Genomic DNA, 26,634 nt, shown 5'->3' with positions numbered 1-26,634 from the left:
GGTCAATGGGTCAGAATCTAGCTGGAGGTCTGTGACTAGTGGAGTCCCTCAGGGGTCGGTGCTGGGACCAGTGCTGTTTAATATTTTCATCAATGACCTGGATGAGGGAACTGAATGTACCCTCAGCAAGTTCGCTGATGATACTGAACTGGGAGGAGTGGCTGACACACCAGAGGGCTGTGCTGCCATTCAGCGAGACCTGGACAAGCTGGAGAGTTGGGTGGAGAGGAGCTTGATGAAACTCAACATGGGCAAGTGTAGAGTCTTGCATCTGGGGAAGAACAACCCCATGTACCAGTACAGGTTGGGGGCTGACCAGCTGGACAGTAGCGAAGGGGAAAGTGACTTGGGGGTCCTGGTGGATAGGAGGATGACCACAGTGTTCTGTGCCCTTGTGGCCAAGAAGGCCAATGGCATCCTAGGGTGCATTAGAAAGGGTGTGGTTAGTAGGTCAAGAGAGGTTCTCCTCCCCCTCTACTCTGCCTTGGTGAAGCCGCATCTGGAATATTGTGTCCAGTTCTGGGCCCCTCAGTTCAAGAAGGACAGGGAGCTGCTGGAGAGAGTCCAGCGCAGAGCCACAAAGATGATTAAGGGAGTGGAACATCTCTCTTATGAGGAGAGGCTGAGGGAGCTGGGACTCTTTAGCTTGGAGGAGACTGAGGGGTGACCTTATCAATGTTTACAAATATGTAAAGGGTGAGTGTCAGGATGATAGAGCTAGGTTTTTTTCAGTGATGTCCAGTGACAGGACAAGGGGCAATGGGTGTAAACTGGAGCATAGGAGGTTCCAAGTGAACATCAGGAAAAAATTCTTTACCGTGAGAGTGACAGATCACTGGAACAGGTTGCCCAGGGGGGTTGTGGAGTCTCCTGCGTCAGAGATATTCAAGGCCCGCCTGGACAAGTTCCTGTGTGATGTACTCTAGGTTATCCTGCTCTTGCAGGAGGGTTGGACTAGATGATCTTTTGAGGTCCCTTCCAGCCCTTAGGATTCTGTGATTCTGTGATTCTGTGATCTTTCTAAGAGAGAGCTACAAAGGAAATATTTTAAGGCCTCAGGAACATGAAACACTAATGCCAATTTTTATTTATCATTTTGCCCAGGTAGCATGAGTGGTCAAATATAGAACAGTAACTTAATTCCTTAAAGATGAATTGAAGACATTAGTTGATATATGACACACTGACCAAATCTCACAGCATTTATTGGACAGTAATGCATCTGAGCAAATAAGTAATGATTTTATGCAGTCACCATAGAAAATCTAACTTATGCGTAGTGCTTTAGTGCTTCTGGAGTTAGTTTAGTAAAATCAGAATCTTAAAAAAAGAGGATATTAAGGAATTTATTTCAGAATGTGTCTTGGGTTCACCTGTAAAATTTATTTTTCTCCTTAGTAGCTGGTGCAGTGCTGTGTTTTTAGCTTTAGTCTGAGAACAGTGCTTATAACAGACCAGTGTTTTAGTTGTTCCTAAGTAATGCTTGCCCCAGTCAAGGACTTTTCAGTCTCATGCTCTGCCAATGAGGAAGGGCACAAGAAGCTGGGAGGAAGCAGAGACAGGACGCCTGACCCAGACTAGCCAAAGGGGTATTGCATATGACAGCACGTCATGCCCAGGATACAAACTGGGGGGAATCACACAGAACGTCCAGATCGCTGCTCGTTGGGCTAGGTATTGGTCGGTGGGAGGTGAGCAACTGTATTGTGCATCATTTGTGTTTATTGTTTTGGTTTTTTTCCTTCTCTTTTTAGTTTTATATTCTCTCCTCTTGTTATTTCCCTTATTATTATTAGTAGTAGTAGTAGTGATTTGTATTATACTTTAGTTACTGGACTGTTCTGAACTCAACCTGTGGGGTTTACATTCTTTCAATTCTTCTCCTCATCCCACCATGAACTGGAAGGGTGAAGAGAGGGGTGAGTGAGTAGCTGTGTGGTTCTGAGTTAATGGCTTGGCTTAAACCACAACAGAAAGGATTAACAAATCTATCACAAAATGATCACTCCTGCTATCTTTCCTTTGATAAATATTCTTAAAATATAAATCTTAAATAATCTCTAGACAAATACCATGCTGAAAGTCCTCGTGATATGGCCTGTTTACTTGTATGCAAAGAGGGTAAATTCCCCTCTTGAACAGTGAACAGCTTCTGTGTAATAACTTCCTAACAAATCATTAGTTCATTGAACCAAGTAAAAGAAAGTGGTAGCATTCTGTTATATGAGTGACTGCAATCTGTTTCTCCAAAGTTTGTGCTACTCTTATGTTTAATTAGATGATTACTCTTTTTTTTTTAATATGGGGACAAGCGTAAAAGGGCAGGTGCATTTTCACAGTTGTATTTATGTATGCCAAGATCTCCTTACTCTCTAACATACTGTTTGCATGACTAGATACTAAATATGTAAATGTGGTTGAAATAATCATGAACATGTCTTTGTAGCATAGTTAAACATAAGTCACTTGGCTTTAAGGAAAAAAAAATATACTTTTATACATTGGTTGTTTATTGATAGTTTTTAATATGATAAAAATTATATTGACATGGCAAGTTGTCACTTCTTTAATTTACAATTTTTAAAGAAATATTTCTCTTTCTGAGGCTTGATTTCCACCCAACTTGAAGTACATTTTCTTATTTCAGCCCCTGTACCCAAAGTCCTTAGTGACTTCTTATACCTATGAAAAAGATGAGAAGTTCTGTTGTAGATTTTCCATATATCTGGGGAAAGGCTGTATCCTTTGTTTACTCTTCTGCACAGAATACACCACATTGCTCTTTTATTAATCCCAAATCAGGTTCATATAACTGGCATTTTCTTTTCTTGTGCTGGTATGTGAAATTGGAAGGATTAAGTACCCCTGCAGCAGGGTGTTCATGACTGAGTGAGCAGCCCATTCCCACTTTAGGTTAGTCTGTCCGCTACGAACTACCCAGACCTGAAAGACAAGAAGCAGGTTTTTTTTTCCTCCCACCTCTAGAACTAGAGCTCCTCTTGCAATCTCTTCAAAGAATTATGCAACAGTATTCTCTGCCTAGCTTGGATTTAATGATTTTACACGATTTACTGAAAAAACACACGAGTTTATATTAACACAAAATATCGATGTCATGCAAAGATAATTTCCAAGTAGCAAAACCACAGCTGTGTCTTGGGGATTCAGAAATTTTTCAGGACTGTACAAAGAGATGGCATTTGGAAAGGCACTGTCCTGGGTTTAGCAGTAGCAGTAAATTCTTTCTCCTTCTTAGTAGCTGGTGCAGCATTGTGTTTTGACTTTCAGGCTGGGAATAGAGCTGATAACCGATGTTTTTAGTTGCTGCTAAGTCATGTTTACTCTGACCAAGGACTTTGTGAGTCTCATGCTCTGCCAGGGAGGAGGGGAAGCCAGGAGGAACCAGAGACAGGACACCTGACCCAAACTAGCCAAAGAAGTATTCCATACCACAGCATGTCATGCCCAGGATGTAACTGGGAGTTACCAGAAAGGGCACAGGGTCTCTTTTGGGGGTCAGACTCGTTTCGGCGGGTGGTATCGTATTCTCGTCCCTTGTTATTTTCCCTTATCATTATTATTATTGGTGGTAGCAGTAGTGATTTGTGTTATACCTTAGTTACTAAACTGTTCTTATCTCAGTCCGTGGGAGTTACATTCTTTTGATTCTTGTCCCCATCCCTTTGGGAGCGGGGAGGGGAGGGGGGGGTGGAAGGAAAAAAAGAGGGAGGAAGGTGGGGGAGTGAGTGAATGAGCTGCCTGACTGGTTTTAAGCCACGACAGGCACATATTGAGAGTGTTGAAAAAGATAGCTTTAATGTCTAAAAAATGTCCTATCTAACTTTAGGGTTCCTACTGAAATTGCTAGCCTCTTCAATAAAGTGGTCAGCAAACACCAACTGCATTAGTTATTCAGTATTCAGCTGTGGCATGTGTAAGGATGTAACAACGTCCATGACCAAATAAGCAACCTGTTACTTAAGTGAGACAGCTCAACAGAGAAGTTTCTCACAGGTGTAAGGTGAGAATGGGGTATGCTATGTAGACCAAACATACACTGCATTTGTTGGGTTTTGGTATGGGTCCAGCATCTGACTTAAATGGCTATAGCAGATAAGGCTAAAAAGATATCTCCCTATCACTCATCCTGTGCTGTGTTGTTTCTGTTGTGGGCTTTGCCAAGGAAATGCAAGATACGGAACTCTCTCCATTGACTGCTTTGGTCTGCTATGTTTTAACAAAAAGCTGCAATGAAATTCTCTTTCCTGCTGGCCTGTGATAGAATCCATGTGTCAGAAGCTGCAAAGGCTTTTGAAAAGAAGAGATATGAGTGCATAGCATAAAATAAGGATTTTCCCATGTAAATGGAAATTGTGTCCTTTGTGACTGTGATGCACAGGAGTAGCAAGACACCTGGTAAACTGCTTTATATCAGTTTGACCTTGGTAAAAAATGTTTCATTTTGATTGTGAAAGAAGTTAATTTTGATTAATGTTAATAATATTAATATAAATTAATGTTAATACTATTAATATAAAGTTAATATTGAAAAATGTGCATCCTTCGTTATGTACAATTGCTGAGTACCTCCTAGTACCAGAGGTTATCTTTCTCAGTGGAGGAAATGTCTGCATTTTTCAAAGCTCAACCAATCACACAGAAAAAACTTCCTGCTAAGAGGAGCTACTTCCGAGGACAGTACACCTTTTGGGAAGCGATTTAGGTGATTGAGCAAAGATAGTGGGCTTCAACAGAGGAAAATTGCTGTAATCCTTCTCATTTTATTTAACTGTAGAATTTTAGTGTAATACCTGGAGAAACCCAAGCAAAAACACAACAGGATAACTTTTATAACTTTCCAGATATGATAGTAATGAAGATTATAATTCTTTGACAGAGAAATCTTTACAATGTAAATTTATAATTTTTTTTATTTTATTTTATATTAACTGCTCAATGCTATCCATTTTAGAAAAAAATGTTGATACTTTGACTTTTTTTCATGCTTGCTTGGAGTAGACTGATATGTAACTACTGCATCCTAATATATAACTCATTTGTCATCTACAACTTGATGCACAAGAAAACTAATATAGTGACAACAAGAAGATGATTAAGCATTTTTTACGAGCTTGAATGTGATTTTTCTTCATAATTTATCCACATTCACTTCTAAACTGGCCTACCCAAAACAAATGGACATTTCCACATGATGCAATGGATTTTGAAGTGATAAGGACATTCTTCACTTATCTCAATGATAGATTTCCTCCTATTTGTGGATTTCTATCACTTGCACAGCTTTCGGCACTTTTGTTCTCCTGTGGGATAAAACATTTAAGGATACTGAGAAGAGTCTATACTCTTTGATTTTAGTTAGTAGCTTTTTTTACTGCCTATGAAATTGTCGCTTCAGTTCTTGGGATCTCTTTTTAATTAAGTAAAATTCATACAATGTAGAAACAAAAGTCTTAAACCAGGTTCTTACTGAGAGAAACACTATTCAAAGGCTCAGGACATATTCCTCACATTAGGGAGCTTAAGCACAGATCTACAAAATATTTAGATGCTTACTTTGCTTAGAATCTATAATAGGTGTCAGATTTAGCTCACAAATTAAGACACTGAATTTGTATGTCGGCATGTACACGTCTTCCTACGTGCTGGGTGCCTCCACTGTAATTGTGATTAATGGATATTAACTGTATGCCTTAGCTGCCTGAATATGGACACGAAAGACCACTTGAGATGATCCAGAGTGGGCACTCAGACCTCCTTTAGGAAGCAGCATATTGCCAGAGTCTTTTGGAAAACTCAGGGCATCTCAATTGTGTTAGATGATTTTGTTCAGCCAACTGAACCAAGCTCCTAGTTATCACAGCCAGGGGAGCACAGTTATTCAGCTGACCAAATTTTAGTATCTACTTTAGATGCCTAAATTTGAGCACCCACACACCTTTGTATATCTAGTTCTTTCTATATGAAAAATACACTTGACATGACTTTTCTTTCGGTTTTATCAGGATGTGGAAATTTTTTCAGCTTTGATAAACAGCCATTCTTGTTACAACTGAGCAACCTCACAATAAAAAATATTTTTCATATGCTTAAGCAGAATTTCCTGTATATGAGCTCGTGCCTGTTGCCTCTTGTCCTTTCACTAGTCACCACTAATAAAAGTCATTCTCCATCTAGAGAAGATGTCTGCTGAGAGCTGTTTTCTGTAGGCTGAAAAATCCTGCCTCTCTCAGCCTCTCTTCATATGTGATATGCTGTAATCTCCTAATCATCTCTGTAGCTCTGAATCATTGGTTGCTTGTTCCTCCCCTCTTTAAAGGAGCTGTATTGCTTCTTTACACTGCACAGTTTCAAAACATATTTTAGCCTGAAGTTTCATTTCCAGCATTTGTGAAGAGAAAATGTTTCCACTTTTAATTATTGCTTTTTCTCCCTTGTTTTCACCTCTAACCATAGATTCCTAGTTGCCAAACCACCCAAGGAAGTTGGAAGCACTCCTGGAATGCCTGGCAGATTTTGCAGTGTTCACCAACCAAATGATTTTGTTTTTCTTTTCAAACCTCATTGGTGAGCTTGGGAAAATAAATTATTTTTATGCCTCCAACAATCTGCAAAGAAGCTTTTATATGTAATTTTGAACTTTGTTCTCCATTCACAGGCTTTGTTTCCTCCCTAGTCCAACTATTACCACCTTTGCTACCAATTAAGCTGGCCTTTAAGTTGAGAAAGATGAAGAAATAAATGCATAATACTTGCTGATGTTATATGGGAATAAGTAGAATAAGCTTCCTGCAAAAACATTTACAAAGTATTCTTTCAGGTGTAAAGATATAGCCTCATTAAGTAACAGTCCATCAAGATCCATTAATAATACAAGAAATATGTTAAGCTGTCATTGGAAAGACTTTTGCCAATCTTTTGGCCAAATCATGTGTCCTGGGTTCAGCTGTAGCAGTCATTTTTCTCCTTCTTAGTAGCTGTTTCAGTGCTGTGTTTTCAACTTTAACAACATCATGTTTAATCAAAGTAAAGGGAAAATTGTTACTAGGTAAATGAACATCAGTCATATTCCACCTTCCCAACCCCAGGGTGGCTGATGTGCTTAAGGCATAACCAAAGGGTCTTATTCGGTCTACTTTCAGTTAACTTTGGTTATTATGCTTGTGGTAGACCTGAATGACTAGTTATCATGAATGGTTATCATGGTGTGACTGATGCACATGTGTACATTATGACAGTCACACAGTATCACAGTATGCTAGAGATTGGAAGGGAGTTTAAAAGATCATCTAGTCCAATCCCCCTGCCGGAGCAGGAACACCTAGATAATGTTACACAGGAATGTGTCCAGGCGAGTTTTGAATGTCTCCAGGGAAGGAGACTCCACAACCTCCCTGGGCAGCCTGTTCCAGTGTTCCGTCACCCTCACTGAGAAGAAGTTTCTTCTCAAGTTTAAGTGGAACCTCTTGTGTTCCAGTTTGTACCCATTACCCCTTGTCCTATCATTGTTTGCCACTGAGTAGAGCCTGGCTCCATCCTTGTGACACTCCCCCTTTATATATTTATATACACTTATAAGGTCACCCCTCAGTCTCCTCTTCTCTAAACTATAGAGACCCAGCTCCCTCAGTCTTTCCTCCTAAGGGAGATGCTCCACTCCCTTAATCATCTTCGTTGCCCTGCGCTGGACTCTCTCCAGCAGCTCCCTGTCCTTCTTGAACTGAGGGGCCCAGAACTGGACACAATATTCCAGATGGGGTCTCACCAGGGCAGAGCAGAGGGAAAGGAGGACCTCTCTCGACCTACTAACCACTCCCCTTCTAATACACCCCAGGATGCCATTGGCCTTCTTGGCCACGAGGGCACAGTGTTGGCTCATGGTCATCCTGTCGTCCACTAGGACCCCCAGGTCCCTCTCCCCTACACTGCTCTCTAACAGGTCATTTCCCAGCCTATACTGGAACCTGGGGTTGTTCCTGCCCAGATGCAGGACTCTACACTTTCCCTTGTTATATTTCATCAAGTTATTCCCTGCCCAACTCTCCAGCCTGTCCAGGTCTCGCTGGATGGCAGCACAGCCTTCTGGCGTGTCAGCCACTCCTCCCAGCTTAGGGTCATCAGCAAACTTGCTGATAGTACACTCAATTGCCTCATCTAAATCATTGATGAATATATTAAATAATACTGGTCCCAGTACTGACCCTTGAGGCACTCCACTAGTTACAGGCCTCCAACTAGACTCCGCCCCATAGACTACAACTCTCTGGCTTCTCTCCTCCAGCCAGTTCGCAGTCCACCTCACTACCTGATCATCCAGACCACACTTCCTCAATTTAGCTGTGAGGATGCTGTGGGAGACTGTGTCAAATGCTTTGCTGAAGTCAAGGTAGACCACATCCACCGCTCTGCCATCATCCATCCACCGTGTTATTTCCTCATAAAAGGCTAAGAGATTGGTCAAACATGATTTCCCCTTGGTGAAGCCATGTTGACTGCCCCTCATAATCCTCTTATCCTTGATATGCCTTAAGATGGCACCAAGGATAAGGTGCTCCATCAATTCCCCAGGGATGGAGGTGAGGCTGACCGGTCTATAGTTACCCGGGTCCTCCTTCTTGCCCTTTTTGAAGACTGGAGTGACATTTGCTTTCCTCCAGTCCTCAGGCACCTCTCCCGTTTCCCAAGACTTGGTAAAGATGATGGAGAGTGGTCTAGCAATGACTTCCGCCAGTTCCCTCAGCACCCGCGGGTGCATCCCATCTGGACCCATGGATTTATGGATGTCCAGATTGCTCAACTGGTCTCTAACCCATTCCTCATCGACTAAGGCAAACCACTCCATTGACCTGACTTCATTTAAGGTCTCAGGGGTACAGGGCTCTTCAGGACTGCCTGCAGCAGAGTAGATAGAGACAAAGGTGGCATTCAGTAACTCTGCCATCTCTGTATCTTCTGCCACCAGGGCACCCATCCCGTTCATCACTGGGCCTACATTGCCTCTGGTGTTAGTCCTTGGAGTCTCCTCTGAAAAGTTAAAAATCATGCTTTAAATACAAAATGACTGTTAGAATGAAAATCTCAGGACAGAGCTTATTCTAAAAAGATTTGCAGTTGTAAGCAGCAAAGTTTAAAGCAGTGACTTCACCTGCTTATAGAAGATGGATAATTATCAGTATTCCTGGACTCTGTGTATGTCCTCAGATATTGTGACTGTTCTATACCTACCCAATCCCAAGGATGTTTCATATGTTCAAGGCCAGGTTGGAGCACTATTCAGGATCCATACAGGCAAACCCCTATTATCAGGGGCTGGCACCCTTCAGCTTTTCACTTTAGGAAGTCTAGATAATAATGTGATTTATATATGTGATAGTATTTTATCCTTTGCTCCCAATGAGAAAACTGGTAGCTTAAAATAAAAAGTAAATGAATAAATGTCCTGTTCTGCTGATGTGTATGATGAAATTTACTACAGCAGAGAATCACACAATGATTCTTCACGCACATGCTGGTGCTTCACGCACATGCTGGCAAATAAAATACTATTTATTCTACTCTAACAATTTCATTTTCATTCAACTAATTTACATAATCACACTTTCAATCAGTCCCTCTCTCCCCAGTTTTCAGAAAGGTCTTAGAACGGTAAATTCAGAAACTTAAACAATTACTCACATATTGAATATGTGTTTTTAACACAGGCAGTAACATTAATGTCTTCTGTTTGTCTGGGAGTAGGCCCAATTATTGTTTCAAACAAAATTTTTAGTGTGGTTCAGCCTCCTTGGGAATTCTGTCCTTTGCCTATGTGCTGAAGGTGTGAAAAAGTTTAAATGATTGGAATCATAATAGCACCCTTATGTTTTGGAAAAAAAAAAGTCTAGCAATTTTTAGTATTAAAGAAGAACAGATTTACTTATGTTTATTGGATTTCTCCTGAGGCAAGAAATGAAAGGCTTGAAATGCAGTCTTGTGAGAAAACCCTGTCGCTTGATATCTGTGTTTTACCTAACTTTAGGAAATAAGAGCAGCCCAGACAAATAGTTTATGTAAAACTGAAGATGATTAACTTTCTACTGCAAATTCTAGACAACTTTTTTTTTTCTGTTTATTGTGTCGATTATACTTATTTTTGTTCATTTCTACAATAATCTCAGGATACACTTCTCATGTTTTTGTCCTGGAAACATGCAAGGGAGTTAGCATCTTATAAGAAGCAGAATCAGCTTTGAATCCTATTTAACTCCTTTTCTCTATGGGATTTTGTAGTGTATTCTACAAGTCAGTGAGTGAAAATAAATAAATTGTACCTAAAGTATTTCTTATTAATCTGCAACATGTTGACATTTCTTATATCCAAGAATAGCCTTAAATACACTTTGAACATATTTCATTATATCTTTGATGGCTGGAAGGATCTGCTTTCTCTTTTTTTTTTCTCAGTTACTTGACATAACTTATTTCACTGAGGAAATTTCCTTTCTTCATTTCCTGTATGTGTATATTCACCTTTTTTAGGGAAGATGGTTTCTTGGGAATCAATGTTTATCACCTTTCTATAAACCAAACTCTGTACTATGTATTCTGCACTGAAATTATACTATTTGAGTTTAAATTAAAGGGTAAGATTTTTTCTGCTAATCCTTAGATGCACATTAAAAACAGATGGAGTAGGCGTTTCAGAGATTTTCCAGGTAAAATTCACAAAATTACAAGAACATTGAGAAATTACTAAGAAACAATGTAATGGCAGTGAATTTGCATGTAATGGTACAGGAAAGTTACAACAGTGGAAATTGGATATAATCTTGTTTAATGATTTTGATCATTTTACTGGAAAAACATTTCACAACTTGAAAACATATTCTTGTCTTCCTTGGTTTGATGGTCAGTAAAAATTCCTGGAAGCTGGTATTAAATTGTCTTCTTTGTCCCAGAGATCATGTGGTAGCAGCCACCAAATCACAAAATATAAGAGAAGGTATGCATGTTAAAGACTCTATGCTTTTACTATTTGTCTGTCATTTGAATCATAGGTGCTCCAAGCTGGAATAAAAATAAATTTTGTAGTGGTATATTAATGAATCTGTCCTGAACAATTATCTTAAAATGATGAGGATATAAATTAAATTCTTCTCTACTGTTTTGGAGGAATCTTCTACTCAATTCAACTGTCAAATCAAGTCAAATGTCAGCATAATTGGTTGCAAAGTAGTCCTTAATAAGTCCTTAGTAATCAGTATTTCAACTGTCAGTCTAATTTAGTGTGACTGCAATGCTCATAATTATAAGAAGTTTTAGAGCTGTAGTTAACCACTGGAGAGGCAGGGGGGCCCACAGAATGCTTCGGTGAGCTGTCAAAGAGATCAGAAACATTTTAAAATCTGAATGTGCTTTTAACCACTTTACTCTGTAAAAGGAGTATGTTAAATGTCATTTTTAAAGGCGTCTCTGTGGTAATAGCATGGACCCAACGAGATGTGAATAATACAATAATTTGCTGCCATTTTACAAAGTGATATCATAATAGCACTGTGCCATTACTTGGAATACTTCTTATTAAGTGCTTGCAGATTAAATATCAAATGCCCTATTGTTCTACCTAAACAACTTATCCGTCAATTTTCTGATATTTTTATCCAAAAGAAAATAAAATTTTAAATGTTATCATAAGGTTCCTATAGTAATAGTTTTGAATGGAACACACACACTGTGCTGATAAGGGGAGGAAACAAAACAAAACAAACGTTGCTCAATTAATGTAATAGGCACAAAGCGGCAGGAAGACTTCTTTGTGTGACCTTGGAATCTCTGGCTGTGACTTGCCTCTTATTTTAACCCAGCTCCAATTCAGGGAGATAAAGTATAGCATTTAGTATAATCTTAAAGGTTACAGATGATTAATTTACAGGACTGTCTCCCCTTTTTTTCTGCTGGTATTATCATAGAATCACAGAATAGTTAGGGTTGGAAGGGACCTTAAGATCATTGAGTTCCAAACCCCCTGCCATGGGCAGATTATTTAACATTGTTTAGCAATAGCATGAGATAGATGATCCCAGCAGAATATTGCAGTTGCAATTCTTCATATGCATTTCCACAGCACCTAGAACAGAAGCATTCAGCTAACTGTTGTTGCACTTAGCTGACATTTGCTAGTTTTTGCCAAAACCCTCTGGCTATTTTAGAAAGTCCACTCTGCACATCAGTGTTTGGGAACTGACGTGTGCTGTGAGAATATTAAGAACAAGGTACTTCTTTGGGGAAGATGAGGACTCATCTGACCAAACTTAGACCTGTAGCATCTTTAGGTTCTGGAAAACAACACACAACACTTCTAAAGTACAATTAATCTATACGCTTCAGTTGTCTACTTGCAGATGCAGTTCCTTAGAAGTGCATGTTCTTTCCATCAACCATGTTAGACGAGATGAGTCCAACACCTATCTACAATCTTTGTGATGGCTAGGCAATAATTTTGATTGGTCCAAGACTTAATATGCCCTTTGACTAGTTCCAGAATAGATACTGCTAAAATTGCTAGGATTGCATCATAAAAACTTGAAGGGGATATCACAGAAATGCAATGTAGAAATCTGAGGGGGACATATCCGTAATTCAGATTAGGCTATTTTTTTCTTGGTAGGGTGTGATGTAGGGACCAGGAGAGACTGGTATCTTTAGAAGAAGACACAGGATGGATTAATTAGGCACCGGGGACTTGGTTTGTTTGGTTTTGGGTTTTTGTTTGTGCGGTGTTTTCTTGTTTGTTTGTTTGGGGGGAGGGGTTGTTGTTGTTTTTGGTTTTTCTTTTCTTCCTCAGAGCAATCTTATCTGACACTTTTGAAGAAAGCATAGAGAGTTAATTCTCTGAGTTTAGATAGCTGGTTCATGGCCATAGGTTATGTGATGTAGTAAGCTGGTCCTGGGTAAGCATCTAATTCGCTTCCAGCGTTCATGCATCCACATTCTGTGTTGGAAGCAGATTTTAAACTTCATTGGAATTTCTGAAAAGAACGTGGCAGTAGGAGGTAAACATGAAAACCCAAAACTCTCAAGAGAAAGATTCAGCTGTAGCGCAAGCGGGTTCATACTATGGCTGCAGCACTGACACCAAGGAGAGGTTGCAGCCTATGCAGGTGGAAGACATGTTTTCATCGTTTTTTTCCTGTAATTTAAATATTTTAAATCAACTTAAAAAAGCAAACACTTTTCACAGTTAAAAGTGTAGATAGAGTAACTTTGTGTGTATTTCAGACACGTAATAGTCACAAGTCAAAACCAGGCAAATAGTTCAAATTGTCTAATCTTAGGTTTCTAAAAGAATTCATGAAGAACTTTAAGGCTTGATTTATGGTGTTAAGAAAATTTTAAAAAACCCTAACCCCAACCTCCTTACTTATAATTGTTTTTTATATTAAATATTTAAGCCTTTTTCTTTTTGATAAGTAATCAAAACTCCTTGAATTTCTGCTGTGACACAAGCTACAAATGGGAATTATAGCAATGTGAATCAAAGTGGTGAGAGTTGTGAAAGAGTTGTGGAGATAGCGAGATATCCTGCCAAAGTGAAAGAACTTTCCCTTTTAAATCTTATTCAGCTTCTACAGTAATAATGATAATTTTCAAATGAGAACATTGACACTTATGGTTAGTAGAAGTAAGAGCAGAATATGGCTTATCTCTTGTTTTTAAAAGTGTCAGTCTTTAAAAATTCCTAGAAACATTTGTTTTAGCCTCTAAATTCTGTTTAGTCCCTCTAACTTCTGTTGATGAGACCGAAAAACTAAAATTGAATCATTAACTCCAGTAACATAATATTTCATAATTAGTAGTGCTTGGGGCATCTTTTGATGCTTTCCAGCAGTGGGTCATGTTCCTGTTCGAGAGTTGTCACAGCAACTTTAGCACATACAGACAGTAGTTGTAATTATAAGACATTACAGAGCTCCATTTGCTCCAAGAAAAAAATCTCACAGATTGTGGAATATACTTATCTCTATTTAAAAAAATTACTTTCTGTGCTTTACTTAAAAGAATTCACTGCTTTATTTAGACAGTATGGAAAGGGTTTTATTTTAACTTGTAAAGCCAAATACAAATGATACAGTTTAGAAATTGAATAAGATTTAATTGCTTTTCATGCCAGTTGGTATAAAGGTGTCAAGTTGATGTTTTTTTTTTACAGTAGATGTTTCTTTCAAGCTGATAATATTACCATATGAAGATATATTTTTTTCCTGATTGTCAATATATGTATCTATCTAGACAATACTGCACAGAAGGTTATTCTTCAGGCAGCACTGGGCAGAGTCAACATGGTGCGGGGTCTATCCATGAAATAAACAGCTGGCAGTTGTGGAATGTTTTTTCCTAACCTTGCTTTGATGTGTTATAGCAATTCAGCCAAAGATGCCTACATGCCACTTGTTTTTTTTGAAGATGAACTTGCAAAATATGATTTCCAGGTGTGAAACTGTGATTGAGATGGCAAAACAGTAAAAGGTAACTAGATGGAAAAATTTTCATGTATGATTTTCTATTCATAAGTTTGATGTGTATATAACAGGATTAAAAAAATAATAAATTACTAGTTACTTTAAAAATAAAAAGGAAAAAAAAACTTCTTCAGATGACTATGGTGTATCAACAAAGAATGTCAGGAAAACCTTGCTCCTGTAGAGTTTGTTACCTTCCTCCTGAACATCTTTCAATTTTAGATTTACTAAGCGTGTTACTATTTTGCTTTATTTGAAAACTTTGTAGACATGAGATTCTCAGTATTCTTGAAACAGAGCAGTTGACACAATTATAAATAGCTTTATGAATGTTGATCAAACAAAAGTATCATCTGTTATACCTCAGACAGATAGATATTAGTTGACTATCTCAGTCCTCTTTTATTGCAGACGTGGTAGGTCTGTTTTAGAAACATTTTATTTGCCATGTCTTTATGATATGAATAGCTATGTTTATACAAAGTTTTACATAGTAAGAATATGGAGAGATTATTTTTTCTAAAATCAAAATAATAAGTCACAGGAAGCAGAAAAAGCAACACGCCAGTCCTCTGTGGTAATTCATGCAAGTGAAATGCTGTATTTGAAATAAATGTTACTGAAGCCAAGAATATTTTTATGGTCAGAATACAACCTGATACACATGGTTCTCAAAGTGAGATTTGTTTGCTAGATTTTAAGCTATATAAAATGGCAGTGCTGTAGAAACATGAGTCTCTTAAGATTAACACAGTATAATATTCACATATATTTTTTAATATGTAAGTCATAATTTTGTTTCATGCATTTTAAATTGTTTTTATTTTGTGCCATTGTTAGTAACTTGCTTCTGCAGACAAAAAATAGTCCATTATATAATTAAGAATGTTACCAGAGTGGAAATCTTAGGGTGTATGAGCTTTTGAATAACTTTATAGCTTACAAGTAATTTTACTCCCATCTGAGGTTTTGTGGGCATTTCTATTGTGACACTGGAGATAATAAGGACGATTCTGTGGATTACTGATTATTTAAATGCCCATCATGTAAAGCAAGGCATAATCAGGGTATATTTAGGGTTAAGTTTGTTCATTCTCAATGTTTATGCACTCAATTGCGAGAAAACCTACCAGTAAAGGTTGAGGCTAGGGAAACAGGCCCTTTTGAAGAACATGGTTTTGAAAATGTAGTGTGCCTCTTTCCTACCAGAGCCATAGTAGTGCTACAGTGCTGGCATCCTGCACAAGACTTCCTGGTGATGGCCCACCCCACCAATGAGGCTTGTGGGGTTGGTCTGAAGCCTCAGCACACAGAATGGCACTGCAGGAACGTGTAAACTGTATGCCCAATTATGGGCGAACATGAGGAAAAGAAATGTTGTGTATTTTGAGGTAACATATGAGATAGGACCAGTGACAGGGGCCAGTGTCAGAAATGTAGCACCCACTGGAGGGACTGTTCTGGACTCAGGCCTGGAAATCATTGCTGCTCTTCTTGATCAAGGAGGTGGCAGGATCATGAGATAGTTCAGGTTGGACAGGACCTCAGAAGGAGACAGTTTGAGCTTAGACTCAGGTGGCTCAGGGTCTTATCCAGCTGAGTCTTGAAAATCCCCAAGGATGGAAAGAGACTGAGCAATTTCCTCTAATGTTTAACTGTCCTTATGAAGAAAAAAATACCCGGTCTGAAGTTCTTTTATTTCAACTTACACACATTGTGTCTCATCTGCCCACCACATCCCACTGTGAAGATCCTGGTTTGTCTTCCTACAACTTCCCTTTCAGTGCTGAGGGGCTGCTGTTTAGTCCACTCAAACTCATCTTCTCCAGGCTGATCAAGACCATCTCCTAGGTATCATGACAGCCCTTTGCTGACCCTAATCCACTCTATCAGTATGTTGAGTTGTATTGGGTGACCAAAACTGAGCAGAGTGCTCTAGTAGTGGCCTCAGGGGTGCTGAGTGGAGGGGGATAATCCCTTCCCTCAATGTACTGGCTCTACTCCTGCTAATGCAGCCCAGAAGGGTGCTGGCCCTCTTCGCTGCCAGGACACTGCTGGCTTACGCTCAGCTTGGTGCCCACAAGAGGAATTTAAACAGCAAAGAAATACAAGCTAGATTTCTATTTTAAACTAAACAGCTTAGTTTTAGATCTCTCCCTTACAAATGTGGTCTTGCAAATATGACTTGGAAAAAAATGTTGTCTGGAAGCTGAAGAGATGAACCACATAATTTTATTTTTTGCCTCCAAAGCCTAGTCTCCTTTATTTATCTCTTTAAATGGCTTCCTTTCACAGTAATGTTCTATGTCACCAGTTAACTCTATGTTAATTAACGTGGGGGCTTATATTATATAGCCATCACTCTTCTGCTGCCTTTGTGACAACTTCATGTACTGTTTTCAAGAAGCCATTTATATGAAGAAAAAATGGTAGAAACAGGTGACTACCCAGATTGCCCCCAAATCCTCAAACCAGCTCCGCTATTTGGAGCCTTAATCTGGATCCAGCAAGAGAAATATCAGCTGTCATGGCAGTTCCCTGCATCATCTTGAATTTGTTGGGTCTAATTATGTAACTAATATTTTATATTTCAGTATGATTCAAAATGGCAGAGGCAGTTTCATTTTCTTTGTGCGTGTTATTTTTACAACTGCTGCACGTGACTACTATGGTTTTCCTATATTTTGTAGAGTTTTGTCTGTTTTCTGAGAAAATTAACTGCATGGTAGTTAAAGAGCGCTAACACACACATTAACAAAAAAGCTTTTGGAGATGATCCTCTTTATTTTTATGAAGACTTCCATCCAATCTGACCTTGAAAGCTGCCAGGGATGGGGCAGCCACAGCTTCTCTGGGCAGCTTGTTGTAGTACATCACCACCCTCATAATAAAGAATTTCTTGCTACTATATAATCTAAATCTGCCCTTTTTCAGTTTAAAGCCATTCCGTGTTGTCCTTTCCCTACATGCCCTTGTAAAAAGTTCCTCTCCATAGTTCTTGTAGGCCCCTTTTAGATACTGAAAGGCTGCTCTAAAGTTTCCCTGGAGCCTTTTCTTCTCCTGTTTGAACAAACCCAGCTCTCTCAGTCTGTCTTCACAGGAGGGGTGCTTCAGCCCTCTGATCATCTTCATGGCCCTCCTTTGGATTCACTCAAGCATGTCCATGTCCCTCTTGTGTTGGGGCCCCCAGTACTGCAGGTGGCTTCTCATTAGAGTGGAGTACAGGGGGAGAATTGCCTCCCTCGACCTGCTGGTCATGCTACTTTTGATGCAGCCTAGCAAATGGTTGACTTTCTGGGTTTTTTGTTAGCTAATAGGATATCCTGAACTATTGTTTTTAAATCCTATCATAACGTTGAAAAGTACCATTTACCATGATACTTTGCAGTTTTGTTTAATTGTTGGTTTTCCCAGTGTCAGTGAAACTGTACCGAGCAGTATAGTTCTTAAATAAAAACAATCAGGTTAGAACAGCTTTCAAATGGAAATCCTAAATGATGGATTGCTACTTACATCCTTTCTGCACAAATGAGAGGCCCAGGTTGTCTTTGCAGGTATCTTTTAAGCTTACATTAATAGCCTTACACCAACACCTTTCATGACTCTAATTACATGATACATATATAGGATGCACATAAGAGCTGCATGACTTTTAATAGTAGAAAATGATTACCAAGTTTTAAGAAACTTCTCTAATATGAATAAAGTGTACTGTGGAAAAAAAATCAATTTACTACTGGAATAGGAAATAAACTGGGTTTTGTTCTTGTTAGTTCTTCACATTCAAGAACAGTTTTAAGATCCTTAAACTAGGGACATGAAAAATGTCATACTCTTTCAGTATTTACCATCTGTTTTGCTTATGATCAGTATATAATGAAATACCAAGTTCAAAAAGTGCCTTATATATCCTGCTGGAAGAGAGAACTATTGCTTATTTCAGTAGAGTGGAATGGGCTATAGAAATCTAAATGAGGCAAAAATCTAACGTGAGGAACAAAATTCAAATACCTGTTCAATGCAAGTTTTTGTGAAGGGATCACAGCCTTTTCTTTACAAACTCCTGAAATGGTTTTGTAGATGGCAATATGGATCATTTGGTTTGGGGCTTTTCTTTTTTTTTTAAGTAAAAGAAATAAAAATCAATACTGTAATCAATCAGAGAGGCACTGACTGATTTCTCTGGCAGTCCCCTACAACAGAAGTTGATGAGGTCAGATAAGGACATGACAGACTGTCAGTGCTGGATAAACCATTTCTCCTGGGTGGATTAACACGATATTTGTAGCTGCAAGGAAAGACTGCCATTTCTGAGTGGTTTTTGAAGGGGTTGGGAGGAGGGTCAAATGTAAGTTATTTCGATCAGCCCTATAGTCAAATTACCAGTCAGTTAGGTGACCTTAAGTCAGTCAAGATAGAAAAAACAATAACAAATAAACAAAAAAAGCAAGTGTAAGTGTAAAATTAAATTCTGGCTTCACTGGATTTTGTCATACACTCCTGCTACTCTTGGTAGTCTGTTTTTTGTGTGCAGTGGCTATTTGCTGATTATGAAAGCAGTGTGGGAGCTGTGTCAGTCAGTTACATCAGCTGTAGGCTCCTTGCTTTCCCCACAGCCTACCTATTATTCTGTGAAATATGAAGATTATATATTAAGTAATAAAGATATCTTTACTATCATCTGCCTTCAACAACTTGAATTCATCCAAATTATTATGACGGTAAAAGGACAGAATCGTCACCCCCACATTATGACTCAACCTACTCAGAAGTCACTTAATCTGTCAAACTCTCTCACAGAAAAAAATAAATCCTGTAGGGTAAATGGGAGAAGGCTTTTATAAAACCCTGGCTAGACAGCTACAGCTTTGCATTTCAGTTGACCTTTTTTTTTATAACATTTGCCCATTTATTTATGTGTGACAGCAAGAGAATTACACAACAAGCCAAAATCCTGCAGCCGTGTGTGCTCTGTGTGCCCATGCAAGTCGAAAGTCTCGCCGTGGATTTGAAAGGCTCCTGATATCCCAGCTGACCTGGGCATTAGGAATGGGAGGGTATCACAGGGCTGTTAGCACTCAGATCTGTAGTCATTACTGAATAGGGTTCCCTTGTCCCTAGTTCAGTGAAACCTCCACTGCACTTATGAAACCTTCAGGTCAGTGGTATCATGGGATTAGTCAGTGGGATATGATTTTATACTCAGCTATCTTCTATGCCTTTCTCACTGTGAGCTTAAAACATGTGCTGAGGGCTTGGCAGGAGACCTGTGGGTTTAGGCACTTGGGTTTCTGAGACATCTTATTTAAGGACACTGCTGAGCTGGATTTTCGCTTCACTGAGTTTTTTTCCTGAGAGAAAAGCCTTATCAAACAGCTACACTATGCTATTAAATTGTGTCACACAAATGTTTGTCTAAAAAATCCTGCCCTGAGATTACTTCAATTTATGCTTAGAAATAAGGATCAAAAAGAAACAACAAAGTGTGCAAAGCTATAATTTAAAACTGGTGTTCTGCATTTCCTTCTCTCTCCATAGAGAGAGGTGAGGAAATTAGTTCCTTAGGCATCTGAAACATGGTGATATGAAAACCCTTGTTGGGTCCAAGGTGGGAATTTCTGTTTTCTGTCAGGGACAGCTAAAAACGTGGAGGCAAGTCATTAAGCTCCTTTCACACTCAATGAAATAAACACCTAAAGAAAGTGATCTATCTTATGCTGCAAAATCTTCTCCTCAACTCTGATGAATCACCCTCTGGAGGTGACTGTTTCACTGATTAATACGGTGAGGTAAGTCCCACTCTTGAGTCTACCTAAATACCCTGTTTGGCTTCAACTAATTGTAGATAAATGTCTGAAACCTCCATTATCTGAGCACTCCCCAGACATCATAGTTAGGTATTATGTATTTGTGCCTGTCTATATGTCAGTTTGATCTAGACAGCTAGGTTCCACTTAAGAAAATTTAAGAATCAAGGGAAACAGTGCCTAAATCTGATGCTCCACAGAAAAACCACTGATGGACAAGAAGGTCTGTCCATCTCCATTTTTCTAGAATGTTCTACTCAGTTAAGGTGCTTTATTTCACAGTCTCTCTACTCCAAAGCTGGCTGTAACCTCAGACATATCCCTTGGGTGCATTTAGATATGAGTCAATTGCAAAGGTCACCAAGGATTATATGTGAAGCACATGAGAATCCAGAACATGAGACCCCATGTCACATCTTATCCTGAAACTATTCTTCCCTACCTGTCACTCAGAGGGGCAAAACAGATCATTCCTGCAGAGGTCAGTGATGTTCAGAAAGTTATTTCATTTATATGAAGAGCTGAATTAAAATACCACCCCAAAGATCCTGCGCAGCATCTGGTGGTTGAAATTCTTAACTATAAAGAGAAAACATGCCCTTTGTTATCTAGAATAAGAAATATTTTCTATTAAATGACAATTTACATGAGCTGATCTACGTAGCCCAGCAATGAAGAAGCGTTTGTTACACTAAGAGAATTTGATTATAAATCAGAAGAGTGTTTTCTGCCTATTGGTACAATAATTTTGCTGCTGTCAGCCTTTCCTTCAAGAACTGAGCTCTGAGCTGCCCTAGAGAAAAGGGTTATGCCAATACTAATGAGAAGGGTAATGTCCTGGGTTCAGCAGTAGCCGTCATGTTTCTCCTTCTTGGTAGCTGGTGCAGTGCAGTGTTTTGACTTTCGGCCTGGGAACAGAGCTGATAACGACGATGTTTTGGTTTGGCCAAGGACTTTGTGAGCCTCATGCTCTGCCAGGGAGGAGGGGAAGCCAGGAGGCAGCAGAGACAGGACACCTGACCCAAACTGACGAAAGAGGTATTCCATACCACAGCACGTCATGCCCAGGAGGTATCTGGGAGTTAGCCGGAAGGGCTGGGAGACTGCAAGGTTGGAGGAGGTATCGGTTCGTGCTTGGTCGGGTTGTTGCGGGGCGAGCTATCGGTTGGCTGGTGGTGAGGTGTTGTATTCTCTTCCCTTGCTATTTCCTTTATCATTATTATTATTGGTGGTAGCAGTAGTGATTTGTGTTATACCTTAATTACTAAACTGTTCTTATCTCAACCGGTGAGAGTTGCATTCTTTTTGACTCTCCTTTCCATCCCTCTGGGAGCAGGGGGAGGGAAAGAAGTGGGGGGAAGTGAGTCAACGAATTGCCTGACTGGATTTAAACCACAACAGGTAAGAATGTTTGGGACTAACTGGGAAATAATTCCTTTTTATTTTGTTAGATTGTGAAATAATGACAATAAAGATAATGCTAATGAAGTACACATCTTCCAATCATTAGTCTTATTTGACATTGGCTAATGAAGACCAAGACAAGGCTCTTGAAAGCTGACATATAGAGACTGTTGTGAGATAGTGAGCACCCCAGTAGGTTAGCTGAAGTGGCCACACACCAGGGTGCAAATAAAATGTGTGAGGCAGATATTTTTTTTAAGGTTAGTTATAACTCATGCAATATCAGAGACAAAAAACAAAAGCACTCAGACCAATCCATCTGCACATCATTGTAAGCTCAAAATTCTACTGTTAAGGGGTGTAAAACATTCATCTTCAGGATTAACAAGACATTTGAAACTGAAATTACTTTAGATATCTAGGTACTAAATTGAGAAAACAGTGGGAAGATCACAGAATCACAGACTGTAGAACACCAGGTTGGAAGGGACCTCAAGGATCATCCTGTTGAACCATTCTTGGAAAAGTCACAGTCTAGGCAAGATGGCCCAGCACCCAGCTGAATCTTAATGTGTCCAATGTTGGAGAATCCACCTCTTCCCTGGGGAGATTATTCCAATGGCTGATTGTTCTCATTGTGAAAAATTTTCTTCTTTGTCAGCCAGCTCCCCACCCACCACACAGACTAATTGTCTAGGCTGTAACACATCAGTTTTTCTAGGAGAAGACTGTGAGAAATCATATGAAAAGCTTGCAGAAATCCAGATAGACAATGTTCTATCTGTCAATTATCTGACATTGTCTGTCAATAATTGCTCTACATCAACCAAGCAGGTTACTCTGCTGTAGAAGGTGATTGTGTGTATGAAGCATGATTTGCCCCATGAATCCATGCTGGCTTTTCCCAGTTATGTGGTTGATTTGACTTATGATAGCCCACAGGAGGATTTGTTCCATAACTTTCATATAACTTTCCATAACAATCCCCAGACTGAAGTAAGACTGATAGGCCTATAATTTCCTGGATCCCCCTTCAAGTCACTCTTGAAGAAGGGGCTGAGATTAGCCTTCTTCCAGTCTCATGGGGCATCTTCTGATCTCCACGATTTCTCAAAGACCACGGAGAACGGCCTTGCAACATCAGCCAGGTCTCTTAAAACCCGCAGATGTCTTCAGCTGCATCTGCTGTAATTCAAGGCCTGAGGCTGCATGTAATTATCACTGAAGTGAGAGATGGGAGCAGCAAAGTGGGTTCATCAAATTTCTCTAAATTTTGTGGATTTTACTGTTAGCAGAGGTGGTTTTAGCATATACTGTTAGGATTTTCTCCAGCAGTAAAATATGGCTTATTTTAAAGAATACTTAATCTTTGTTTCTTTTCTCAGCAAAGAAAATTATCTAAGTAAAAGGGTAATTATTAGAAATCAAGTTCAAGGAGAGATAAGTAGTAAGTATGTCTTAGTCAAAACTTTTTCCCTCAAAGTTCTTGCTGTGGCTTTTAGCTGATTCTCTGTTAATTTGAAGGCTTGCTAGAGAACCATTTAATAATATGAAATTGTAGAATAAGGAAGTCAGAAATGCCAGTTGACTTACAATTATATACGAAGGGTAGTGGTTTCAAGATGACATTCTATCATATTTTTCCCTTAGTAATTTTAGCCTCTGCTAAAAAATTATGCATATTCTGAATAATTAATTTCACAAAAAGATATACTACAAAAGGGTTCTAATCCTTTGTATACGGTTCATTACATATCTTAGTGTTAAAAGGCAGAATTAGGGAAGTGAAGAGAATCTTCCAATTATTGCTTAATCATGACACAGTTTGAAGAATGAGTCTTGTGAGAGGAAACATTTCAAATCAATGTGACACTTGAAAATTGCTTTAAGTTACTTCATGCATTTTGATGTATGAAATTCTTCTTAAGGCACCACAGATGAAAAGTAATATTAGATTCAAAAAATCAAGAAGCTTATTGTTTCATTAAATATTTACCAGCTATTCAAACTTTAGTGGATTTACTCTGCAACTGAACAAGAGACCTTATTGTTTACATCTGTAAATCTTTGTGCTGGTGTCTACCAAAAATGGTTAAACCCAAGGCAAATCTTTGCCATGGTTCTAAGTTGATTAATAAATGAATTTAGAGTGCAAATGTTCTCCTGTAAATTTTAATGATTGAAATAATGAATAGACCTGTTAGATAAAAATTAATAACCGAATACTTGAGATCTACAGAAATTATGTATGCACTGTATTGGTATCATAAAAATATGATAAATTCACATATGCAATCTGTCACTGGCTCTTCTTTGTTGGAAAAAGAAGAAGAAAGAAACAGGAAAGGAGAGAACTGTTTTGCTTGAGGCACAATTTTTCAGATGGGGCTATCCTGAACTGGTCGAATATCTTAAATTTTTGGATCAGAATGTAGTTTTCAACTGTAGTCAAAGATAAAGCGTTTACTTTCTTTAAAAAATTCTTGCACCTAATTCTTTTCTCTTATATTCATGGTACAAGGACTAAAATCACCTTCCAGATCAAACAGCAAATGGTGTTTGGGCTGAAAATACTCTTCATGTATACTATTAGTCATATTATATGCATAATATTGGACATATCATAAATGCACACAGGCACACACTTGTGTGACCATGTGCTATTACTGTGCTGTTTGGACATATGTAATTCAATTAACTGCAGAAAATCAGCTGGACCATATTAGGCTCTAATTCAGGATTTCCCCATATGTCTGTCAATTGCAGGAATGCTGCTTTTATTTTAATAAGTGTGGTTTTATATAATGTTCTGTTCTTCATTTTCATTACTGCTGTTTGGTCTCAAACTCTGGAATTCATATGCCATGGAAAAGTCACACTGCTTTACTCACAAACCATAATAAAATTACCACAGTAGGCTACAACTTACCCTATTCTGTCAGTTTTCTGTCTTCCATCACTTCTGTTTTCTCCCTCTATTGCTAGACATATTAATATGAAGCACTTTAATGTGGAGTACAGTATAAATATTTGAGATTATCTCTAGTTATATTAGCATTTCTTATTTCAATTGTTGCAGAACTGTTTGATATTTTCTTAAAGCAACTGCTCTTTATTGAAAAATAACTTTATTTTTCATGAAACCTGACATGATGAAGAGTGAGCACAACTGACCAGAAAATAACTTTTTTATTTGTGAAAAGTTTAGAAATTTATAAATTCCTTAGATACTTTCTTAATTTTTTTCCAGACATTTGGAGTTTCAGCCAAAAGAATTTTGGAGATGAAAAAAAATTGTCTATTTTTTCTGGAAAAGTTTAAGTGGAAATCTTTAGGACAACTTTAGGATCAATTTCATTTGAAAAATAAGTAGGAAGTTGGTGCTTCTTTTGGAGAAATACAGTGCTGGGATGAAAGAGTACTCAATTCTGCCAAAGGGGAAAAATGCCGTCATTACACTAGCTCTACTTGCCTTGTGGTGTTGGCGAAACGTATGCTTGGAATAGCCCTATGCAGATGCAGATACATCAGCCTTGACAAAAAGTCAGATAAAAACTGATGATAGCTTGGAGGGAGAGCAGGAATGCCTGATGTGTCACGAAAGAAGTTCAGGGAACAAAAATGCACAGCAGGTATTACAGTCCTTCCCTAAACCCTGTACCCTGCTTCAGCGTGAGACAGACATGTCTGCATCTGCATCTGTTGCATGTCTGCATGATATTATAGTGAAAAGTATGTAGCTTTTGAGTGATTTGTCTAAAGTCTGGTTTGCCTTCTGTATCGTGTCACACCCAGATGCAACAATGATCATGGTCTGGATCTGATTCTGCCCACAACACAGGCAGTGGCACCTGTCTCAAGGACACACACGGGAACATGTGTTCACTATTCTGATGTCTGGTCTAAAGCACCCAGAAGCCCTTCAGCTCTTCAGATAAAGCTAAAGAGCTAAAAGGATCAGATGCACTGAGTTCAGCATAGTTTTCCTAAGCTGGTATTTCCAGGCCTTTTGTCCAGTAGGGATGCTGCTCTGCTCATGTATACTGTGTTTGGGATTCTTCTGTCCCTGTTTGTCTTCCAAAAGCTAGACATGCTATCACCAGCTCACTTTTACAATTAGAAGGGAAAAATTCACCCAATTTTTTGCATGGGGTGATTCATCTCAAGACATTTATCTAAAATCTGAGTCACCTTTTAAACTTAGATCTTAAACTTAGATCTAAACTGCCTACTTTTTGTCATCTGAGTTATCTCAAAGTGACTTCCATCATTTAGCTGGGACAGTGCACTATGACTTACTTTTATAGGCTGTTAAGCAGAAACAGCAGCAGACTCAACCAGTTAACAGAGAGGAGTTTCCTGAGCTGTCCTTCTTCATTACAAGAGCTGATAGTTTGGTCTAGTGAGTTTTTGCCGTGCTTAGTCTTGTCTTGCCTTCAGTCAAAACTGATTATCACTGAAATCCCATCGAGGTTCAGAAGTCCAGCACTGTAGAGGCAGAGCAGTACTTGGATATGATGCTTTCCAGCAAAGCCTCATGCTCTAGGAAGTACGTCCACTTTACTGTAAAAGGTTTTTTCTTAATAAAGTGTGGCAATGATGGCAGCACATTTCAGGCAGCAGCACTACCTTAAGTGTCCACAATATAGAATAGAATCATAGAATCATAGAACCATAGAAACAATTTATCTCCTGTTACCAAAAAGCATTCAGCCATTTCACCTTGGCTGACTCCTCCCTGCATGGCAAGGCTGCAGGATGATGCTGCAGTACACACATGGCTGTGGTGGTCACCAGCAGTGGCTTGGGGAAGAACTCTGCCCCTCTACTTTGCTCTCGTGAGACCTCACTCGGAGTATTGTGTGCAGTTCTGGTGTCCTCAACATAAAAAGGACATGGAACTGTTG

The sequence above is a fragment of the Pezoporus occidentalis genome, unplaced genomic scaffold, assembly GCF_034315485.1.
Source record: "Pezoporus occidentalis ecotype Australia unplaced genomic scaffold, CSIRO_AGI_Poc_V1 ctg42, whole genome shotgun sequence".
In the NCBI taxonomy this organism is placed as follows: domain Eukaryota; kingdom Metazoa; phylum Chordata; class Aves; order Psittaciformes; family Psittacidae; genus Pezoporus; species Pezoporus occidentalis.
Note: the sequence above shows the minus strand (reverse complement) of the source record.